Source organism: Phyllobates terribilis, unplaced genomic scaffold, assembly GCF_046119375.1.
Source record: "Phyllobates terribilis strain yellow unplaced genomic scaffold, ASM4611937v1 Scaffold_11__3_contigs__length_659146591, whole genome shotgun sequence".
Taxonomy (NCBI): Eukaryota; Metazoa; Chordata; class Amphibia; order Anura; family Dendrobatidae; genus Phyllobates; species Phyllobates terribilis.
In genome coordinates this window covers 427,847,260-427,863,786 of record NW_027362771.1, presented here as the reverse complement: position 1 = coordinate 427,863,786, position 16,527 = coordinate 427,847,260, and positions in this window count along the sequence as shown.

The following is a 16,527-nucleotide window of genomic DNA, read 5'->3' as shown; positions in this document are numbered from 1 at the left end:
ATATTTGACACACAACTTTCCTTTATTCAAAGTGGAAAATCACTCACTCGCTCATGTCACCTGCACCTTAAAAACTTCTCCAGAAGTCAACCTTTTCTCACCTTTGATACTGCAAAAACTCTTACTGTCACTCTTATTCACTACTGCAACTCTCTTCTAATCGGTCTCCCTCTAAACAAACGGTCTCCTCTCCAATCAATTCTGAATGCAGCAGCCAGGGTCGTATTTCTATCAAGCCGCTTCAGCGACGCCTCTACATCCGAGTAGGTTTTGAGAAGCCGCAGAACCACTGAGTTGAGCACATTGGCCAGGCATGCTACGTGTGCGAGCTTGCCTAGCTTCAGAGCTGCCACCAGGTTCTCTGATAAAGATTTCAACAACTCTGCAATGGTGTGCGGTTTGTCGCCTAAGCATACAGTCCTGCTTATTGCTATTGGCACACAGGAAGTTTAAGTAAATAATCTGGAATATCTCCTGAAAAAATGAATCAAGTCATGGAGATGGAGGCTGAAGAGGAGGAGGTGGTGCAGGAGCTGTAGAATGTAGGGGCAAACCTGATTGATCCATGGTCCGCAATCCTCTGCATTGGGAGGACATGTTCTGTCCCAGAGTCCCGGCTTCCACAATATTAACCCAGTGGAATGCGTCAGTGAGATAAACCGTCCCTGGCTATATTCACTTGTCCACATGTTTGTGGTTAGGCGGTCCTTTTCACTTAAGTGAACTGGGGAGAGCAGGGGTAATGTTCTGGGACCCATCCTTGTGGAAGGCGGAGACAACACCGGGTGAAATAGTGGCGGCTGGGGACCGAGTATGGACACCCGGCCGCCGCCATGAGGTTGTGGAAAGCTTCCGCCTCCACGAGCCTAAAAGGCAACATTTCAAGTGCAAGCGAGCAGTCCAGAAATGTGGTATTTTAGTATTGTGGCGTGTGGGTGGGTGGTTGGCTGCTTACTTGCGCTTGCATTCCAATGACTGTGGTAGGGACAACTAAACGCTGCAAAGGGACAAGGACGTGGATGGTGATTGTTGCAAGTCAGCAACGACAGGTGCAGGACAGAAGACATCTTCGCATGTGCCATGGACAGAGGATTAGCGTGCACACACAATGGAAGAGGCAGTGATGTCACCCACAGACGCTGTTTCTGGACCTTGGCGTTCGGCCCAGCTAGTCAGCTGCTTTGCTGTCATGTGTTCGGTTCGGTTCGTCGAACACCCGTGTGTTCGCCGAACTGTTCGTCGAACTGTTCGTCGAACACCTTCGAACACCGTTAAAACCAATGGCAGGCAAACAAAAACACATAGAAACACATAGAAAACACCTTCAAAGGTGTCCAAAAGCTGACAAACTGCTCAGAAGACACAACTAACACATGGAAAAGTGACAAGTACATATAGTCATGCGAAAAGAAAAGAGGTGGAGGAGTAAAAGGAGGGGGAGACACAGATATAGGCATGTCATGCCCTTCTAAAATCCAAAAAGTGAGAAGCCGACACGGCCAGTCCGTTCCTGCCTGTGCCACCTCTGTGTCGCCGGGTTTGTGCCAGAGCCGCGGTGGACCCTGACGGCCAGCCCCCCTATCCCAATACTGGTGCCTGTCCGCCGGTGGGTCGAGGCCCCCCACGGTGGGGGGGGAGTAACATCTGCAGAAGAAAGACCATCTTCCAGCCAAACTAAGATGTCGACTTCTTTTCGTGGACAATGTGATACGATCCCATTCTTACGGACACGCCCATCGCTACAAATTCTAGATGAGGCACAAAAACAGCAGGTGCTTCAACGGATATCAAGTGCTCCTTCAAGTGGGCTCTCCATCACCTCAATTTCAACATCACAAATACTCCAGTCCTCAGAGGTGTCACCCCAATCGCACTTGCTTCCTCACAGCTCCCAAGTCTCCAGCTGCCCGTCTGAGTATGGGGTAACACAGATGGCTGAGTCTGCCCATCTGTTTACTCATACTATAGCCTGGGAAACGGAGGTCTGCTCTAGAGCTTCTGTTAATCCAGATGAGGAAATGATCTGATCCGATGCCCAGAATCTTTATAAGTTGGATCCAGGACCAGATGAAGAAGGTTCTGAGCATAATGTAGACCCTTGTTCCCAAACTGTAACTCCTGTTGGTGGAGACAATGATGAAGACGATGATGAGACTCAAATACCTGATTGGAGCGACAACTTGACTTTTCGGTCAGGGCAGGAAGAGGTTGGCTCTGAGGGCGACGGGTGTGATAACACACAGGGTGATGATGACGAGGTTGGAGATCCCACTTACTGTCAACCCACAGTCAGACAGTCGATGAGGTCAGCAGAGGAGGTGGAGGAGGATGTGACTAGCCCTGGGGATGGGGATGACTCGGTACCCGGGCATTTGCCTGGCCTTGGGGATGTCGCGGTGGTCGGCTCCCTGGCCCGTACCCTGAGGTCTCTCTTTAAAAGGGTGGATAATTGTTAATTTTATAAGAGTTCATGACGCCACCTGTGGTATCTGGTGACAAGCACCAGCGCTGCAGCAGTCCACTGAGGCCGGTGATAAAGCAGCTCGATGGTATAGCTCCCCACAGGTGGAGCTACGTCTCAGGGCAGCGTATGCAGGGGGAATGCAGGACAGGCGAGACCCAGCTGGGTCAGAGCAAGAACGGGAACGGACACGGTAGTCACTTCAGTACCTTTTACTGGTGGAAATTCAGGCACATCCCGGAGCACTGTAGGGTGAAGGGTGCATATCAGGATCCTCCCCAATGAGCGGGTGTAGGGCCTCCTGTTTCTTGCCTCCGCGTAGTAAGTTTCTGACCTGCCTGGAGCTAGGCCTAACTTTGTCTCTGTCCTGCGCTGGCTGACCTTGTGGTAGGGCCTTCTCTTGGAGTTCACGCTCCCAGTATGCGGGGCCTAAGCGTCTCCTGGCTCTGTTACATATCAGCACCTTAGCGATCCTGGGACTTGTAGTTCTCCAGGGATTCCGGTTATGCCTTACTGGGTCATAGAGATACCGGTAAGCTCGGATCCTGTGTCCGGTAAATGCTTCGGGCTGAGCTGGTTAAGCTCCTCTGCCCCTTATGTACTAACTCGCCACTCGCTTTCGGCCTACTCGGACCCTCACTAGGCTATACACACTAACGGCAGCTTGCCGCGCTTCACTGATCTTACGGCACCGGCACACCTTAAGCTCTATCTGGTCTCCCTGAATCTAGCAAGCAGGAGCCTCGTGCTCCACTGCTGAACTATTAACTGCGTTCTCTAGACTAGACTGAGCTCCACTGCAGACTGACCTCTCTTAGGCTTCTCTACTGCAGGAACTCTTCAGAGGAACTGAACTGCCTAGCTCCACCTTCCCTATTTATATCCCTAACGGGCTCCCTCTGCTGGTCTGAGGTGGAAGGTGGAGATGTGTGAATGTTTATGGGGGCCTCTTGTGGAGGATTCCATCAATGCACTCTTGTAGGATCTGTGATACCAAGCGCAGCGGGGCATCACAGATGCTATTGACGACGAGGTTAGGTTGCGCCTTCCTGAACAGAGACGGAGTACTGGAAGCACGTCAACAACTGCATTATCAACCACAACTCTGCCTCTGACCACAAGTCGTAGTGGCTCTTCAGGTCACATGGGCTCTAAGCCTTGCATAGCCTGGGCATTTATTCAGATCGATAAGGATGACCCAACTCGTGTTATCTGTAATATTTGTCAGCAAAAGCTAAGTAGAGGCCAAAAAATACATAGTTTGAGTACTTCATGCATGTACCGTCACATGGATATGAAGCATAAGTTGCAGTGGGAAGCTCACTGTGCTACAATGCGGCCTAGCCGGCTGGGCCAACCACCGTCTGCCCCATCTTGTGCATCCGCAGCCTCTTCATCCTCTGTGACTGGGGGGACAGCAGTCACACATGTTTTTGGACGCAGACCTGCCACCTCTTTACCCGCAACAGCCAGTGTGATTGGCAGTTCGTCAGTTCATTGGGAAGTGGAAACACCTGCTAGTGTTGAGCGCTCTCCGACATCGAGAGCACCACCTTTGGATCAAGGCAACCTAACATGTCCGCCTGCATCTTCCTCACAGACCGGCAGTTGCCGGGGACACCCTGCTCAACACCGTCTAAGCACAACAGCCAGCCCTCGGTCCCTCAGATGTGGAAAAGTAAAAGACCATTTCCTCCTAGCCATGAGAAAGCTAAGAGGTTGAATTTCACCATCTGCAAGCTGTTGGCTACAGAAATGCTGCCTTTCCACCTGGAGGACACAGAGGATTTTCAAGACCTTATGTCCGTCACAGTGCCCCAGTACCAGATGCCCAGTCGGCACTACTTCTCAAAGAAAGGTGTGCCTGCTCTCCACTAGCATGTCGCACACAACATCACCGCTTCTTTGAGAAACTCTGTGTGTGACAGGGTGCACTTCACCACAGACATTTGGACGAGAAGGCATGGACAGGGGCGTTACATGTCGCTGACTGGGCACTGGGTAACTATGGTGACAGCAGGACAAGGGGCTGCTGTCCAAGTCTTACTGTCCCCACGAGTTGTGTGTTAATCCTCTTTATCTCGAACTTCCTCCACTGCTTCTGCCTCCTCAACCTCCTCTCGGTCCTCCACCTGCACCCAAAGCCTGTCTGGTAATGCCACCTGCTTTCTAACTGCGCAGAAGGAATCCTGCACACCTCCTTACTATGCTGGCAGCAGGGCTCAACGCATCAGTGTTTACTTTGAAATGTCTGGGAAATGTGAGTCACACAGCTGAGGAGTTTTGGTCAGCTCTGGAGACCCAGTTTCATGAAAGGTTGTCTCCACTGGACCTGCAACCAGGGAAGGCCATGTGCGACAATGCTGCAAACCTGGGTGCGGCACTTCGCCGGGGCAATGTCACACACGTGCCTTGTATGGCTCACGTGTTGAACCTGGTTGTCCAGCAATTTTTAGCCCACTATCCCGGACTAGATGGCCTTCTGCAGAGTGCACGGTCGCTGTGTGCTCACTTCCGCCGTTCGCATCCCGCAGTTCAACGACTTACATCTCTACAGAAGTCGTTGGGCCTGCCAGTTCACCGGCTGAAATGCGATGAGCCGACACGGTGGAATTCAACTCTGCACATGTTGCAGCGACTGTGGCAGCACCGACAAGCCCTGGTGCAATACTTTCTGACGTATAGCCTGGGCCAACGAGATCCAGAGGTGGGGCAAATCACACTGGAGGAGTGGTCTCAGATCAGGGACCTATGCACCCTTCTGCACAGTCTTGAAATGGCGACGAAGATGTTTAGTGCTGACGATGCCATTATCAGCATGACTATTACGGTGATTTACATGCTGGAACACATGTTAAACAGAATTCGGAGTCAGGTGGTGGGACAAGAGGAGGTGGAGGAAGTAGAGGAGGAGTCGTATGCGGAAGGGATAACATCTCCAAGGTCCAGACGGTTGGCAGCACCAAGGCGGCAGGCATGGGAGGGTGGGGGAGAGGGATTAACCAGGGCGCATGGTAGCAGCCAAACTGTTGAGGAAGGTGCAGGAGCCGAGGAAGAAGTGGAGGACGAACTGGCAATGGGCATGGAAGACTCATCAGATGAGGGAGACCTTGATCACATTTCTGTTGTGCGAGGTTGGAGGGAGAGGGCAGAGGAAGGAAGCATGATTCTTACCTCGCTACCAACACAACAAGGACTTGGTCCTTCTGGATGCGCAAGACACATGAGTGCCTTCTTGCTGCACTACCTGCAACATGACCCCCGGATTGTCAGAATTCGAAGTAATCCCGACTACTGGGTTGCCACACTCTTAGATCCCCGGTACAAAAGTATATTTGCCGAAATAATTCCTGCCATAAAAAGGTATTGACGAATGCAGGAGTATCTGTTGCAGAATCTTACATGTGCTTTTCCACAAAACACCAGTGGTGCACGTAGTGAATCTCACAGTTCTAACTTGCCAACGGTGGGACTGTCGAGTCTTCATCACTCAAACAGTAACAGTAACACAGTATCTGCTGGTAACAGCAATTTTGTGGAATCGTTTCACCACATTTTTAGACCATCCTTTGCAAGGCCACAGGAGACAAGAAGTCTGACACATAGTCAATGCCTAGAGAGGATGGTACAGGAGAATCTCCAAGTGAACATCGAAGCCATGACTGTGTCACTGGACCCTTGCTCATTTTGGTATTCCAATCTTGAAAAATCGCCGGAGCTCGCCACTCATGCCTTGGAGATCTTGTCATGCCATGCAGCCAGCGTTCTCTCTGAACGTGTGTTCAGCGCTGCTGGTGGTGTGCTGACAGATAAGCGCACGCGGCTGTCCACTGAGAATGTAGACAGACTCACGTTCATAAAGATGATCAAATCATGGATTCGCAAGGACATTTCTACCCCTGTGTCATCCTTGGGAGACTAAAAGCTTGGGGATTTGGTAAAATCACCTCACCAACTGTTTTAAGCAACAGTGGGGCAATTGACGCCACTTAACCCTAGAACGCATGACCATAAAAATCTACACTTTCACATACCTGGGGCCCTTTAGGCCCGTGTGCAAATAACATGGAATAACTCAAACTCAAATGACAAACAACTATATACATGAAGAATACCTAGAGTTTCAAAATTCTAACTAAAGCAATCTTGCAGAAAATAGAAAACAATTAACTGGGCGGGCCTGCAAGGCCACAGGTATGCGTTCTAGGGTTAAGTGGTGTCTGTGCCACAATTTTGGGAGTCCCCTTGCTGTGTCTTACGTGACGTTGGCATCGTCAATTCCAGGTGGGTTGGGTCGCACCCCCCCCTTTTAACTGTAAGAAACTACATACACTATGGCTTGGGGTAACACAGATGGTTGAGTCTGAAGAGCTGTTTACTCAGAGGTCTGCTCCAAATCTTCAGTGTCTGCTAGTCAGCGTAGAATTTTTAACTGCATCTAGCCTAGGCAATACTTTGGGCGTAGTAGCCCAGCTGCGAAGCAAGCTGCACCGCCTGTGTATCTAATAAGAATTTTTAAATTAATCTAGCCTAGGCAGACTGTGGGGACCCCCAACCAAACCCAGATGCTCAGCCCCCCTACCGCCCCCCTTTCATGGACAATCCAATAATGTAACTCTTACAACTGGATGGGTGAGGATCGGTCACAGCTTTATTAACTCTTTATACTCATTCCATTAGAAAGGCATTTTATTTCTAAAATAATTCAGCTTGTTGCAGCATGCCCTGGGTCCCCACTCCGGCAAGTTGGCCAACAAGTGTAACTCTCCAACATGTCCTTTCTATTTCCAGGCCACGGAGGATCCAGCGTACTCGTATGCAGGACTCTGACCCCCACCCATCACTCTTAACGCTTGTTCCACTCCGTCCTGGAGTCCTGACAGGAATATGTCCAGTCCAATATCTATTAAGTGAACACGTCGGGCCGTATGAGGCCTGCTTTATCTCCTTCCAGTTGTCGGTGTCGTATCACTACACCACCTCTGTCTCTTCTAAATTTTGCCATCCGAATATTTATTACCCGCCTTGTCCATTCGATGGCCGTGATGTCTCGCGCACCTTGCCATACCGCTATCGGCACAATCTCTGACCATACTATAGCTAATTTTGTGAAAAATTCTCTGAAGCGCTCAGTGTCTAGTTTCATTATTGCCATTAGTTATGCGCTCTTGTGATGACCTAGGTTGTTTCCCCCGGCCTGTATAACTAAGATGACCGGACCTCTTGCCTCTCTCCCTACCTTGATTACCTCCATTAGTACCTGTGGCCATAGCAGGCCTCTAATACCTCTCCAGTTGAAATATGTGTTATGAAACTCTAATTTCCTCCCGCCTGGGCGGACTTTCGCCCTTTTTTGTGCCCAATATATATACGAGTGGCCTATCACTCACACTGTTGGCTTAGCGTCACCTGTAAAAGAAACAAACCACGTTAGGATAACAAGTCCGGTCTTATGTATCTCGCCAAACACGTGGATCGCCATCTCCCTATCCTCTGAACTTCCGTTTCTGACAGTCCTGCTCTTGCTGCTTCCGTGGCCGCACCTATGCGGAATGAGTGTGTCCCGTAATCTTTGGGGTGGTTCCCTGCCGATGTTATGCATTTATTAAATATAGCTTGGAACAGGTATCTTGATAATGGCGTTCCATCAATGTGTGATACGAAGAAATTACTTTGTGATCTGATGGTTAGATATGTTTTTACTATTGTTACCCGACTCAGTGTACCGTTTGTGGGTTGTAGAAGTACCCAAGTACCCCTGCCCGCTGGAACCGTTTTCGATTGGTGTATGCGTACACGTATTGCATTATTGGCTGTGACTACTTCCTGGTGTAATAAGCGTCCACTGGTGGTAATTTTGGATTGAGGGACTAATTCGCTTATACATAGCGCCCCGAAGAAGGCGATCACAAATGCAGTAGACATTAGTGTTGCTTCAAATTGTGAGTGTCATGTTAATGGTGTTAGGGATAAGATGTGAGAAATCAGTTTTAGTGACACGGGACGGGACGTCTACATTCCTGACTTGGCTGACCCCTTTTCCACCCTTTTATGGATTGTCTGATGATGAATGTTTGTCACATCTCCCCAATTCAGTAGTTGGAAGTGAAATGCTACTCCGGTCAGACACCGCTGCGCTGACGCCCCTGATATGCCCCTCATCATTAGCTGGTGGAGAAATTCTATGGTGACTTGTGATCTGGCTTGTTCACATTGGTCAACCCGTCTGCCTGCTACTAGTCGTGTCCACTCTTCCCATGCCTTACCGTATGCTTGCCACGTTGACGGGGCAACTGACGCTCTGATTAATGGCATCAACTATTCGCCACTAGATCCCATAGGGAGGGTGGGCAACTGTTGCCCGATGGGTGGGCGTTGTGGAAGAGCTCTGTGAAAATCTGCCAATTGAATTGTTATAAAGCGTTAGCAGCAGCTTTATACCCCTCAGCATAGTGGCTAGCGCGGACCCATACATTGTGTTTTAGGCACAGGAATACTAGCCTGCGTAGTAGGCCTAGCACTGGGAGAGACGATGATGCCATCTTATTAATGCAGTGCGCTAGGCTGGTGTTTTGTGTTATGAAGCGTATATTTTTGTTAGCCAGGCACGCGCCCCATATTTCTATTGCTACCACTATTGGGAAAAATTATTTTCAGGGCTAGATGCAGCTAAAAATTATTATTAATTTCAAAGCTGGTGGAGCTTGGTGTAGATGGCCTAATACAATGAGTCCCACACACTGCTAGAAGCCCAAATATTTTTTCAGAGGTAGATGCAGATAAAAATTATTTTTAATTTGCAACCTGATGGAGGTCAGTATAGATGGACTAATAGAGAAAGTCCCACACACTGCTAGAAGGCCAAATATTTTTTCAGAGCTAGATGCAGATAAAAATTATATTCAATTTGCAACCTGATGGAGGTCAGTATAGATGGACTAATAGAGAAAGTCCCACACACTGCTAGAAGGCCAAATATTTTTTCAGAGCTAGATGCAGATAAAAATTATATTCAATTTGCAACCTGATGGAGGTCAGTATAGATGGACTAATAGAACAAGTCCCACACACAGCTAGAAGCCCAAATATTTTTTCAGAGGTACTGTAGATGCAGATAAAAATTATTTTTAATTTGCAACCTGATGGAGGTCAGTATAGATGGACTAATACAACAAGTCCCACACACAGCTAGAAGCCCAATATTTTTTCAGAGCTAGATGCAGACAAAAAATTATTTTGAATTTGCAACCTGATGGAGGTCAGTATAGATGGACTAATAGAGAAAGTCCCACACACTGCTAGAAGGCCCAATATTTTTTCAGAGGTAGATGCAGAAAAAAATATATTCAGTTTGCAACCTGATGGAGGTCAGTATAGATGGACTAATACAACAAGTCCCACACACAGCTAGAAGCCCAATATTTTTTCAGAGGTAGATGCAGAAAAAAATATATTCAGTTTGCAACCTGATGGAGGTCTGTATAGATGGATTAATAGAACAAGTCCCACACACAGCTAGAAGCCCAATATTTTTTCAGAGCTAGATGCAGACAAAAAATTATTTTGAATTTGCAACCTGATGGAGGTCAGTATAGATGGACTAATAGAGAAAGTCCCACACACTGCTAGAAGGCCACATATTTTTTCAGAGGTAGATGCAGAAAAAAATATATTCAGTTTGCAACCTGATGGAGGTCTGAATAGATGGATTAATAGAACAAGTCCCACACACAGCTAGAAGCCCAATATTTTTTCAGAGGTAGATGCAGAAAAAAATATATTCAGTTTGCAACCTGATGGAGGTCAGTATAGATGGACTAATACAACAAGTCCCACACACAGCTAGAAGCCCAATATTTTTTCAGAGGTGGATGCAGAAAAAAATATATTCAGTTTGCAACCTGATGGAGGTCTGTATAGATGGATTAATAGAACAAGTCCCACACACAGCTAGAAGCCCAAATATTTTTTCAGAGGTAGATGCAGATAAAAATTATTTTTAATTTGCAACCTGATGGAGGTCAGTATAGATGGACTAATAGAGAAAGTCCCACACACTGCTAAAAGGCCAAATATTTTTTCAGAGCTAGATGCAGATAAAAATTATATTCAATTTGCAACCTGATGGAGGTCAGTATAGATGGACTAATAGAACAAGTCCCACACACAGCTAGAAGCCCAAATATTTTTTCAGAGGTACTGTAGATGCAGATAAAGATTATTTTTAATTTGCAACCTGATGGAGGTCAGTATAGATGGACTAATACAACAAGTCCCACACACAGCTAGAAGCCCAATATTTTTTCAGAGCTAGATGCAGACAAAAAATTATTTTGAATTTGCAACCTGATGGAGGTCAGTATAGATGGACTAATAGAGAAAGTCCCACACACTGCTAGAAGGCCAAATATTTTTTCAGAGCTAGATGCAGAAAAAAATTATATTCAGTTTGCAACCTGATGGAGGTCAGTATAGATGGACTAATAGAGAAAGTCCCACACACTGCTAGAAGGCCACATATTTTTTCAGAGGTAGATGCAGAAAAAAATATATTCAGTTTGCAACCTGATGGAGGTCTGTATAGATGGATTAATAGAACAAGTCCCACACACAGCTAGAAGCCCAATATTTTTTCAGAGGTAGATACAGAAAAAAATATATTCAGTTTGCAACCTGATGGAGGTCAGTATAGATGGACTAATACAACAAGTCCCACACACAGCTAGAAGCCCAATATTTTTTCAGAGGTAGATGCAGAAAAAAATATATTCAGTTTGCAACCTGATGGAGGTCTGTATAGATGGATTAATAGAACAAGTCCCACACACACAGCTAGAAGCCCAAATATTTTTTCAGAGGTAGATGCAGATAAAAATTATTTTTAATTTGCAACCTGATGGAGGTCAGTATAGATGGACTAATAGAGAAAGTCCCACACACTGCTAGAAGGCCAAATATTTTTTCAGAGCTAGATGCAGATAAAAATTATATTCAATTTGCAACCTGATGGAGGTCAGTATAGATGGGCTAATAGAACCAGTCCCACACACAGCTAGAAGCCCAAATATTTTTTCAGAGGTACTGTAGATGCAGATAAAGATTATTTTTAATTTGCAACCTGATGGAGGTCAGTATAGATGGACTAATACAACAAGTCCCACACACAGCTAGAAGCCCAATATTTTTTCAGAGCTAGATGCAGACAAAAAATTATTTTGAATTTGCAACCTGATGGAGGTCAGTATAGATGGACTAATAGAGAAAGTCCCACACACTGCTAGAAGGCCAAATATTTTTTCAGAGCTAGATGCAGAAAAAAATTATATTCAGTTTGCAACCTGATGGAGGTCAGTATAGATGGACTAATAGAGAAAGTCCCACACACTGCTAGAAGGCCACATATTTTTTCAGAGGTAGATGCAGAAAAAAATATATTCAGTTTGCAACCTGATGGAGGTCTGTATAGATGGATTAATAGAACAAGTCCCACACACAGCTAGAAGCCCAATATTTTTTCAGAGGTAGATACAGAAAAAAATATATTCAGTTTGCAACCTGATGGAGGTCAGTATAGATGGACTAATACAACAAGTCCCACACACAGCTAGAAGCCCAATATTTTTTCAGAGGTAGATGCAGAAAAAAATATATTCAGTTTGCAACCTGATGGAGGTCTGTATAGATGGATTAATAGAACAAGTCCCACACACAGCTAGAAGCCCAAATATTTTTTCAGAGGTAGATGCAGATAAAAATTATTTTTAATTTGCAACCTGATGGAGGTCAGTATAGATGGACTAATAGAGAAAGTCCCACACACTGCTAGAAGGCCAAATATTTTTTCAGAGCTAGATGCAGATAAAAATTATATTCAATTTGCAACCTGATGGAGGTCAGTATAGATGGGCTAATAGAACCAGTCCCACACACAGCTAGAAGCCCAAATATTTTTTCAGAGGTACTGTAGATGCAGATAAAAATTATTTTTAATTTGCAACCTGATGGAGGTCAGTATAGATGGACTAATACAACAAGTCCCACACACAGCTAGAAGCCCAATATTTTTTCAGAGGTAGATGCAGAAAAAAATATATTCAGTTTGCAACCTGATGGAGGTCTGTATAGATGGATTAATAGAACAAGTCCCACACACAGCTAGAAGCCCAATATTTTTTCAGAGGTAGATGCAGAAAAAAATATATTCAGTTTGCAACCTGATGGAGGTCAGTATAGATGGACTAATACAACAAGTCCCACACACAGCTAGAAGCCCAATATTTTTTCAGAGCTAGATGCAGAAAAAAATTATATTCAATTTGCAACCTGATGGAGGTCAGTATAGATGGACTAATAGAATGATGCTATGCCCAAAAGATTTTACTTCATTAGGTGCAGTAAAAAAATTGGTATTCTATACACAGGTGGTATATCTTGCAACACAGATAGGCTACTCCACTGACTAACACACTCTGCAATAGGCCAAAAAGGATTAGCTTTGCTAGATTCAGCCAAATGCTGTGAAAAAAACTTGCACAGCACTGGCACAGACCTGCCTGGCAAAAACTGATAGGAACTGATGTAACCTAGTCCTGAAAAGGACTCCAATTACAATTAGTCTTTACTCCCACAACCTATCTATTTAAGAGCACAGACGTGCCTGATAAAAGTCATAGGAAATGCTGTAACCTAGTCCTTAAAAGGACTGCAATCACAACTATTCCCTACTCCCAAGCTATCTGTAGATTTGTGCGAAAATTGGCTTGAAATTAACAAGGTATAGCGCACACAGCAACAGCGGTGCCGTCTAACACGCAGCTGCAGCAGTGAGAAAATGGTGGCGACGGGGAAAATGGTTGGTCTTATAGGGCAAGGACATGTGACATACACTGCCAATGACACATGCCCTTGCTTGTGTGAAAAAAAGCACTTCGCTCCGTGTGTGCGCTGCTGATAGGCTGACAGATTGCACCTCCCCACTGTAAATGCGGGAAAGAGAAAAAAAAAATGGAGATCTTCATTGTTCCTGCAGAGATCCATCCCCTGCCCCTCCCCCCACCCCGCTGTACACTCAAACTGCGTATTAACATTAATTTTCATCATTACTGAGAAAAAATCCAGTTATGATTTTGGTGCACGAACAGTTATCGAACATAACCTCGAACAGCCGAATTTTTCTCAAATTGTTCGTGTTCGCCGAACGGCTCGAACACCGCCCAAAACAGCTCGAATTTGAGATTGGCGAACAGTTCGAGTAGAACAACGCTCATCTCTAGTGGTGAGGCTGGAAGTTTTGGTGCTCTTGATGATGCTGGCCTGGCAGATGTTGCAAATGGCCTTGTTGGGGTTATCTGAACAGTCTTTAAAAAAGAACCAGACTCGGGAAGACCTAACAGTTGTACTGGCAACTTCCGTCTTGTTGGTGTTCCGGGGAGAAGTTGCCCGCCTTATGTCTGTGGCCACCACACTGCTTGTTCCTGCCTGTTGTGGTGCTATGCCTCCCTACCCCTGTGTGCTGCTGTCCTCGCTCTGCATGTCCCCTTGCCAGGTTGGGTCAGTGACTTCATCGTCCACCACTTCGTCTTCCACTTCGGCACCCTGGACCTCTTCCTGACTTTCTGTCCATTGTGTCTCATCATTATCCACCTGTTGCGACAGTAATTGCACTTTCCCACCATCGGGTGACCATGGCTGCTCAAATCGCTACATGCAATCTTCCGTTGCCCTGTTCGAAGCTGGCCGGCCGAGATGCCCGAATCTATCGATGGAAAAGTGAACAGCTCTTGGAGTAACCCTGGACTCTAATCTCTCCTTCAAACCACATATACAAGCTCTTTCCACTTCCGAGCGGACCGAGCGAGAGGCCAGAATCTATAAATGGAAAGATGAAAAAAGCAGCTCTTCGGAATGTCCAAGTGTGGGATCAGCTGTCTCAGGGCACTCGGAATGGTGGGAGAAAGGAGGATCAGGGTGAGGAAGATGCCGACTCCAAGTAAAAAAAAATCTTCCGGATCCGCACATTCCTCAACCACGAATCTACAAAAACACTAGTACATGCCCTCATCATCTCCCTTCTCGATGACTGCAACCTCTTGCTCTGTGGCATCCCTTCTAACACGCTCGCATTCCTCCAATCTATCCTAAACTCTGTTGCCCTACTAATCCACCTGTCCCCTCGCTATTTCCTGGCCTCTCCTCTCGGTTAATCCCTTCACTGGCTCCCCATTGCCCAAATACTCCAGTTCAAAACCCTAACCTTGGCATTCAAAGCCATCCACAACCAGTCTCCTCCATATATCTGTGACCTAGTCTCCCAGTACTTACCTGCACGCAACCTCCGATCCTCACAAGATCTCCTTCTCTACTCCCCTCTTATCTCCTCTTCCCACAATCGCATACAAGATTTCTCGCGTGCATCCCCCCTTCTCTGGAACTCTCTACGCCAACATTTCTGTCTCTTGCCTTCTGTTGAAACCTTCAAAAAGCACATGAAGACTCACCTCTTCCGACATACGTACAACCTGCAGTAACCCTGGCTCCACCATACCGCTGCATGACCAGCTCTATCCTCACCTACTGTATCCTCACCCATCCCTTGTAGACTGTGAACCCTCGCAGGCAGGGTCCTCCCCTCTCCCCTCCTGTACCAGTCGTTGTCACATTTTTGTTCAAGATTATTGTAATTGTTTTTGCAATGTATACCTCTTTTGCACATGGAAAGCGCCATGGAATAAATGGAGATAATAAAATAATAATAATCATAGGCGGTTTATATAGAGGGCAATCTGGGCTACCGCCTGGGGCCCGAGGATCTGGGGGGGACCATGGCCAGAATGCCCTCATTATAATGTGTGCGCCGCATTGGCGGTGGCGCATATATACCGACAGGCAGAGGCGGGCCAGGGGGTCCCCGGGCCACTCCCTCAACAGCTGCGCAGTACCCCTGCTTCTTCTTCCGCTGGGCCAAACTTGCTTGTGTGCTGTCCCGGCTGTGTCATAACTAGGAGACACGGCCCTGTGCACGACCGTGTCTGATAACGTGACATCATGCAGTGCGCCCGGCACTGCTGCTTACCACCAGAAATGAGCTGAACAACTGAACCGAGCAGGGGGACGGTGAGTGATGTGTGTGTATGTGTGAGTATGACGCGCCCCCTGGGCTGTGGGGTACTCGGTAGCTGGGCCGGTTGGTTCTGGGGATGTCACGGTAGCAGTGACCCGGTCCGTGACCCAGGGCGGTAAATTAAAGATTAAAGAAAAGGGGAATAAAGGTTTTAGAGATAATGTTCGTGACGCCACCTGTGGTATGCGGCTATAGGGGTCCACCGCTGCGGTGCAGATCCACTGGAGCTGATGGTGATGCAATAGAGTTGGTTCAGGTCTCCACAGGCAGAGCTTAGCTCCAGGGCAGGATCTAGAGATTTTATGAGGTAGATGTTGTTGGTGCGGTGTAGTGCAGGTGATGTGGTGATGGTGCAGCAATTATTCAAGGACACAGTGGGCTGCAGTCTTCAGGTTCTGCTCACAGTTGTTCAAGACTCCAGGTTACAGTTACCAGTGTGTAACCGCCTACGTCGTCCTGTGTCCTCCGGGGTAGGAATCCAGAAATCTCTCCGGTATTTCAGGAGCACTTAAACGGGACCCCGTTCTATGTACCTTTCCCGGTCGTCTCACTGCGCTGGCTCCCACCCTCCAGCCCTGCGCCTCACAGTTAGTGTCCCAAGCCAGTGATCTCGGGCCTTGTCGGGGGACGTGCAGTCCCCTGGACTTCCACCTTCTCTTTTATACTCCTTCCCTCTGTGCTCCACTGATCTTCTTCCTCCACCCTCCTCCTCTACCTAGTTCCACCCTCCAGCTATGGACCAGGGACTGTATTCTCCCTTAGGAGCAATCTCGCCCTTCCCTACTGAAGTGGAGTGTATTGGATGTGGGTGTGTGGGTCCCGGGTAGTACTCCTTCCTTACCTGAGAGTGGGGTACCACACCTCTGCGTGAGATGCAGTACCTTTGTGGCAACTGGCCCTGCAGGGGCGCCACATGTGTGTGTGAGAGACACAGTGTTTCTGTGTG